This window comes from Limanda limanda, chromosome 21, assembly GCF_963576545.1.
Source record: "Limanda limanda chromosome 21, fLimLim1.1, whole genome shotgun sequence".
Classification (NCBI taxonomy): Eukaryota; Metazoa; Chordata; class Actinopteri; order Pleuronectiformes; family Pleuronectidae; genus Limanda; species Limanda limanda.
Window position 1 is genome coordinate 2,902,574 of NC_083656.1, and position 8,160 is coordinate 2,910,733.

The window sequence follows — 8,160 nt, forward strand, 5'->3', positions numbered from 1 at the left end:
GTGACACAACACTGATAACATCTCACAAGTCAGGGATTCTTTAACACAACATAATCAGAAAGTGCCTGAACAGATAAATCTGGTGAGACGTGATCCAGAACAGCATTGAAAACCCAAACGAGGGTTATTGTTTGATTGAGAGAGTTTTCGTTTCTAAACCTCTGTGAAATTTTAAGTACTCAAACTTTTAATTAGGTTACTGTGCAGCTCGGTGTAATGAGGGAATACAGTTCCTTACTGCGGGTGTATTAATCAACTTAATACTGGATATATTACAGCCCATGTAAATGTTGTGTCTGCAGAAGGCTGCCAAAAAGGTCTGACTTCTCTCCAGGCTGCTGTCAGGTCCAGGACAGGCAATGGGAAGTCGTAAAATAAGCAGAGAATTTGATATATTACATGTGCAACAGGTCTGAGAGGTAAAACGGAGCTTTGGTCTGACAAGGAGACGATAAAAAAAGAAAATACTTAAAATAAAAATGTTCTGGAGCTCGGACAGAAAGAAAAGGTCTGGCCTGCCATGTTACGTTATCCAACACATTTCCCCCTGATCTCACAGCTGTGCAGGTCATTAGCAAACAGTTGCACGGGAACCACAGGCTCTGCCAAAGCCTCGGCTGCAACTCCTGCTCCACATCCTGGGGTCAGGAGAGGCCTCCGGGCCCGGATCCACTGGAGGTCTGAGGCCCGGACCAGATTCTCTCAGACACCGGAGCTGGGTGGCGGTGACAGATCCTCGCGGCTGGACAGGATCACGGCTGCAGATCGGTGACCTGAGGTGTGAACAGTAGGAAGCAGAGAGCATGCAGTGGCACTGTCGTACCAAGTGAAGCCGAGTGAAGTCCACAGACTCCTGAGGCTGAGAGGCAGAGCTGCAGCTTCAGGACTCCGGCTGCAAGAAACAAGGATTTAACTCGGAGTTAACTGCTGTTGACCTGAGGGCAAAAATAGTTTTGACCTGGTAAACCCCCCGAACAATGAAATAAATCAGTTGATCCTTGTGTAGACAGGAGGAAAACCTTCACTGGAGTTTTGACCTTTCACCTGAGCACGTGGATCGGCTGGACATTCACTGGTACAAGTTATGTAACCAGTGCAAGATGGCAAAGCTCGTATCTGATTATTTTGGCCTAATATCTGGATAGTGGGAGGAAGAGGAGATGCATCTTTAATCGTAACGTACAATCCATCCTTCAGAGCAGTGAGACACAGAATAAAATAACTTGTTAAGAACTTAATGTACTGGTCTGATTGGGATCCAGGATTCCCAGAAACGCTGATGTGTGTTGAACCGTGTGCAGGTTTCCAGAGAAAACAAAAGTCCTCCCCTGACATTGCTGACATGCCTCCTGAGCATGGTCCTTTGTTCGAGTCCCATTCATTTACCTGATGTCTGTAGTGTACACAGGTGCTGTTTCTATCCTAAGCCCTTCTGTTGTAGCTCTGTATGTTTAAAAGACAAGCAGGGTGACAATAGAAGTGACCGGTTGGCCTTTGCTGGTAAACACAGCACTCGACTGACATGACAGGCACCTCGTGTGTTATGGCAACACGCCGGACCAACGAGCGGCGCCGCTCACCCTCCATTGTAAATGTATTTTGGTAACCCTCATGGCGACCAGTGGAGGAATGCCTCTTACCGGCACAGTGGAATTATTTGTGCAGTTATTAGAGACTTGAATCTGAATCTATCCGACGAGGGGCAAAGTCATTTTTTGCTTAATACTGAGAGGTTTTATTGTGAAAGGCAGATTCTACTCCACATGTGCTGCATGTGAACAGGACCATAACTCAGATACTAATGCTGACAACAACAACATAGTAGTTTTCTGGAGACCTGCCCACACATCAGGACGTACATCAGTGTGAGACTTTATGCTAGGTTATCAGCATTTAGCACAAAGTCTTTACAGAATCGTAAAAGTTGACACAACTTCTCAAATATGGTCAAACATTCGAGATTCTCTGTGAATGATCTTTGACTCTTTCCTGCAACAAAGTCAAAATACAGCCCAGTCTCCAGTTCTTTACATATGATGCATCTTCTCCAGCCAATTCAGAACAACCCCGAAAAGCCGCCTCCCAAGGGTGAGAGTTATTCCATGTCTGCTGTCTTTCCCTGTGTTTGCTGGATGTGCACAGTTGGCTCTGGTGACTGTTCGGAGGGGTCTGGGTGAACAAGGCCACACGGAGCCTCAGATTGTGTTGATACAGTTGCCTACCCCGAGGCTTGACAACAGCCCCTGAAGAGAGGGGCCAGAGAAATGGATTAGGCCCATGGCACCGACCTTGTTCCCCGGTCACCTCCTCCTGGACCGCGGAGGTCGCGACCCTCACAGCTGAGCTCCGGAGTCCGGTCTCCGTCCTGCTGGCCACTTCCTAGTGTCTTCTCCAAACGGACATTGATTATTTACCTGCTGCACGGGCGACTGTTTGATCTTGTGTCACCGCTGGATCTCTTCCTGGAACTGACGCAAACATGTGACCCGATCGGATCATCACCTGAGGTCTGAAGACCTTTGCTCCTGGAGGGCAGACTTTCAAAATCACAATAATCTTGTTGCACCAGAGGAATAAATCCAAATATGTCTGGGCAGATGCCACGGAACCTTCAAACTGATCAAATGCGTTTGCACAACACACGAGACCACCAGGAAATACTGTCGATCCCTCACACGTGAGGGAAAAACTGAGTCATTGCTCTCTTCCAATAAATATTTTAAAATCTGATCAGAGTCCAAGCACTTGCCTTCTGCTGCTACACTGAAGATTATAACACAAATTCATAAGTGAATCTACTCTGCAGCTGCTTCAGTGTTACATTCGAAACCAGACTCCCAGTGGATTCAATCAATAAAAGACATCGATAATCAAGAAACACAAACACACTTCAAACGGGACAAACACTAACAGAGCAGCTGAATCGTACTCGGTGCACGTGACTGCACACGGAGCTGAGTCATATGACCACACAACACGTCAGGTCACAGCCACTCAGAGGCAGAATACTACTAATGTGCATGGAAACTCTGGGTCTCAGACAACTGTTATTAGAACATCCCATCATGTTCATTAACCCACATCTCATTATAAATCTGTTTGATTTTGAATGATGTTTTCAAACTTTTAGAACAGAACCACATAGTTCAGGTGTCACGTAATTGCCTCCTTGGTTCTGCAGTGGTGGAATAAACCATGTGGATCCTCGTAGAACAGACAACAGATAAAGGATGGACGGCTTTGAAATTTCTACATGGAATATTGATAACCTTATGAACTATGGACCATTATTAAATCCTTACGAATAATTGTTATCACTTTGTTCCTTGCAAACACAAGAAACACTGTTTTGTCACCTGAGGAAATTAATGACCAAGCAACACAAACAACTTCAAACCTCTTCTCTTTCTAAAACACTAATTACCACTATTACTGACGAAAACGAAATAATATAAATCTTCATTGAGCATCGGCGTTAAAAAGCCTCCATCTCATGTCCCTGTTACTACAGTTGTTGCTTTGTTTATTAGTGTTGTTCCTCCTCATCTTTATTTTCGTTCCCTCCGCTGTTACGGGTCGTAAGTTGATTTCCTATTTCTATCTGGAAAACAAGGGCAGCTTTTTCCACGAGGCCACTGCTGTGTGTCGTTAACTGTGCGTACGGACAACATGAATCATGTTTTTGATACCAGGGAACTCTGTGAAGTCGAACTCTTTTCCTTCTTTCAACTTATTGAAAACAGTGAGAAGGGGACAGCAGCGTGTCGCACAACGTCCGGGATCACAGGCAAGTAAAAAGGCCAAAAGTTAATATTAATCTATTAATCACTACTGTTTTAATCTTGAAATTAAAAGATCCTCAACATAGAAAACAACAATGTAATAATAATAACTTACTGAGCTTATATATTCTTCCTTTAATCTTTAACACTTGAAAGATAATAGTACAGTTAAAGTCCCTGTAGAAGTTTAAGGTTCAAGATAAGATCAAACTTTATTGATCCAACCATCGTGTTGTTACAGCAGCAGCAGAACAGAATGACGTAGACAAGAGCATATCAAATATATAGATTATAAATATAAAATTAAATAAAGTATGTAGATTATCTAAACCTCTCCTGAAGTGGTTTAAATCCAGATGTTATAAAGTAAAGTGCAGAGGCTCAGGATGAAAAGAATTACAAATCACAGAGATGTGGCCCAGAGAAGCTGAGCTACAGAACCACTCAGACGTCTGGATTCCAGCAGTTACGGAGAGTTCTGGTGAACTGATCCTTTAATGTGACTGCGTTCAGGTCAGACTGTTTATGTTGCCAGCGCGTGCCGTCCGCACCACACGCCGCTCGGCCCTCTGGGACGTCACAGGGACCCTGAACAGGTTCAATGACCCGCTCTCTGCGGCTGGAGGCGATAATGTTCTGACTGAGCTCACCTCACTTTGCACCCAGCACAGCATGCTGGCCTGCTGGATTCCTCATTGGCTGGCTGTAGCCTTTCACTGACACCCGGGAGGAGAATCATCTGCGTGTCCCTCTGCTTCAGTCCTCACCCGTCCTCACCCGTCCTCACCCGTCCTCACCCGTCCTCACGCTGTCCTCACGCTGTCCTCACGCTGCACTGGGAATCTGAAAAGTCACCAAACCATTTGAGGAATGTGTTAAACTGTCATTTATGATCAAGCTGTTATTACACATCAAGCTCAGTAAGGTGTGAGTGCAGCACCCCCCCGCCTGTCGGGTCCGGACCTCTCCCCAGGACAGGAATGAGGTCATGTTGTTCAGGAACCGTTTCACCTTCAGGACAATGGACCTGGAACAATCTCCCAGGGTGCAGTGCTGAGCCGCTCGCCTGGGAATCAGTGCCCATTTTTTGGCCGTTTCATTTTCTTTCCAGAAGAATCAATAGGTCATAAGAAACCATCTGATATCACGAAACAGCTTCCTTCCTCGGCGAGTGTTCAAGGGAAACCAACAGAGGAAAGTTAACACCCAGAAGTGACCGTTGCCTCCTGCTGTAACAAAGCCGGCGGCTAATTATACAAATATGATGTTTGACACTGACGAAGAAAATCTCACAGCCAATAAAATTAACCTTTGATTTCCAGGAGCTAATAAGTTGATATATTTCAGAGCCTAGAGTTTTAGAAAGTCACAAACACATCAGTCAACAACAGGTTGGATTTGTGTTTCTTTTGGTGTTTGGTATTTACATTGAATATATTGTTGTCTTTAGATATTATTCAGATGAAATCCAGTTAAGAACCAGAGAGTCACATCATCTGTCTCTTCTTCTTGTGGGCGACATAAACAACGGAATCATTGTCTTCTTCCGAATTGTGTGAGATCCGTAAAATAAACAGCTGGTAGAGGAACAGACGAAACTCTTGTGTCTGATCTGGACGTTCATCAAAGCAACTGATCTGATCTGAGCTGGTGTGACTGAGCAGATTGAGAACGCCTGAGGTGGATTAGGACTGAAGGATGACACGTTCCTCTGGCCTCAATAAGGCTTCTTTAAATATTGTAAATATTATAGACAAGATGAGCGTGTCACCTCTCCATGACCTGTCACACACGACCTGTCACACACACACACACACACACACACACACACGCACACACACACATACAAGGAGAGTGGGCTGGGAGAGCACCTGCACCACAGAGGATCCATCAGCACAGGTGAGAGCTGTTAACTTCCTCCAGAGACTCAGAGACTCAGAGACACAGAGAAACAGAGACTCAGAGACACAGAGACTCAGAGACAAAGAGACTCAGAGACACAAAGACACAAAGACACAGAGACTCAGAGACACAGAGACTCGGAGACTCGGAGACTCGGAGACACGGAGACACGGAGACACAGAGACACAGAGACACAGAGACACAGAGACACAGAGACACAGAGACACAGAGACTCAGAGACTCAGAGACTCAGAGACTCAGAGAAACAGAGACACAGAGACTCAGAGACTCAGAGACACAGAGACACAGAGACACAGAGACTCAGAGACACAGAGACACAGAGACTCAGAGACTCAGAGACACAGAGACTCAGAGACTCAGAGACACAGAGACTCAGAGACACAGAGACTCAGAGACTCAGAGACACAGAGACACAGAGACACAGAGACTCAGAGACACAGAGACTCAGAGACACAGAGACTCCGAGACACAGAGACACAGAGACTCCGAGACACAGAGACACAGAGACTCAGAGACTCAGAGACACAGAGACAAAGACCCAGATCCACACAAAGTGAGAAACAAGCTCTGATGAAGCAATCAGCTGCGAATGAGACAGATCATCTTCTCAGCTGAAGGTGGAGAACAAAACCAGAGCAAGTGGAGAACCCAGTATTAGAACCATCATGGTCACATGGTCAAGAACACCACTCATCAAGGGGTTTTAAGATTTAAGGTTGAAAACAACAACAAAATGTTCTTGAGAAATATTATAGATCATAGGGATGGATCTATAGGATCGAGGTTGCAGCTGGTAACCCTAACCCTAACCCCAACACACACACACACAAACACACACACACACACACACACACACACACACACACACACACACACACACACACACACACACACACACCCCTTCTTTAAATTTCCTTGTTATTTTTAATCATAACTGTTTCCTCCTGCGGTGATGTTAATATCTGGATCTACACTCCTGCCGATCCCGGTGAAGTGTTTGCGTGGCGTGTGATTAGCGGCGCCTGGCGAGCCCGAGGGGGGGGCAGGCGGAGACAGCGGCAGTGGCAACACTTTCCAGGAATATCTCAAATAAATCAGGTGTGATGGCCGAACGGAAAAAGCGTCCCGTTTTCCATCCTGACTTTCCAGATATCCCTTCCAGGGGAAAGTGAAGGTTTCACACCTCTGCTCTCTGAAGCTTCTGGTGTTTTCAGCAAAAAGACCAGAAGTGATTTGAAAGAAGGATTGAGTCTGTGAGAGTGAACAACTTCTTTCTCCTCGGGTTTGTTTGTTGTATTCTCCCAGGCAACGACAGAATCATCCGTTTATGCACCTCCGTCATGCAACCCCCCCCACCCCCCCCTTCCCGCTCTCATCCTCCCGAACCTATTCCAATACATTCTGGACAACGCTCTTTGAGTAATCGTCGTGGTCAACACAGCAGAGCAGTCGTCCAAACAGGAGACAGGAGGAAAAAGTGCTGAAATTACTCTGATCCAGTGAGATGTGATGATGGAAAACCAGGAGACGTGAAGGGTCACAGAGGTCACGTCTTGAAGTTGGCTTCACACCGCTTACGTTGTTTTGATTGCTGCGATTAAAAAACGGACAGCAACCGAAAACTCGCCCAAAGTCCAGGACTCATCTTGATTCGATCGCAGCCCGGATTTAATCCTCAGGAAGTATTTTTAGCTTCGGTGCGCCGGTGTTATCACGGGTCGCCCGCTGACTGGACTCAGCTGTGTGGGATTAGGCTGAGGTGAGAGGCGGGAGCGTTGCATGTGGACGGACTCGAAGGTCACGCTGAGGTCGCCCATCGCACTGGGGCGGCTGCTGTTGGCCAGTCATCTCGTGCTGATGTTTGGACGGAGAAAATGTAAATGGAGTGTAATTTTTGGATGAAAGATCTCTCTTCTCTCTCTCTCCCTCTTTTCATGTCATCTTCTGCCAGCGTTATCGATTCTGCAAATTAGTAAATATTGTCTTGTGAGCCGTGGAAGAGGGAAGTGGATTAGATCATTTTCCTCTCCTTCGTGTCCCGGGGCTCTCGCGTGCCGGTTGCTTGGTTATATCACTTTCTGAGGTTGGGCTGTCACGTTGCCATAGGAAACAATATTAGGAGAAATATGGAGGTGAAACAGAGTACCTCCGTCCCAGGCCTGTCAGCTGGTCCCACATCCAGCAGAGCAACACAGCAAACCAGGGAGTTATTATACAAACCAGATCAACTGAAGCTTTGTTCTGATTCCCGGGAACCAGTAAGAAGTGAGGGATTCTCAAGTCTACAGGGAAACTCCAGTCAAATAAATATACTTATTGACAGGGCTTCGTACACGTGTATTAATATAATCTGAACAAGATATAGGAGGATGATACAAAACCATACATAAGAGCCCAACTGAAATGGAGTTTGGGGAGTAAAGATCTCAGATTTCATAAATTTTCTGCAAAGATA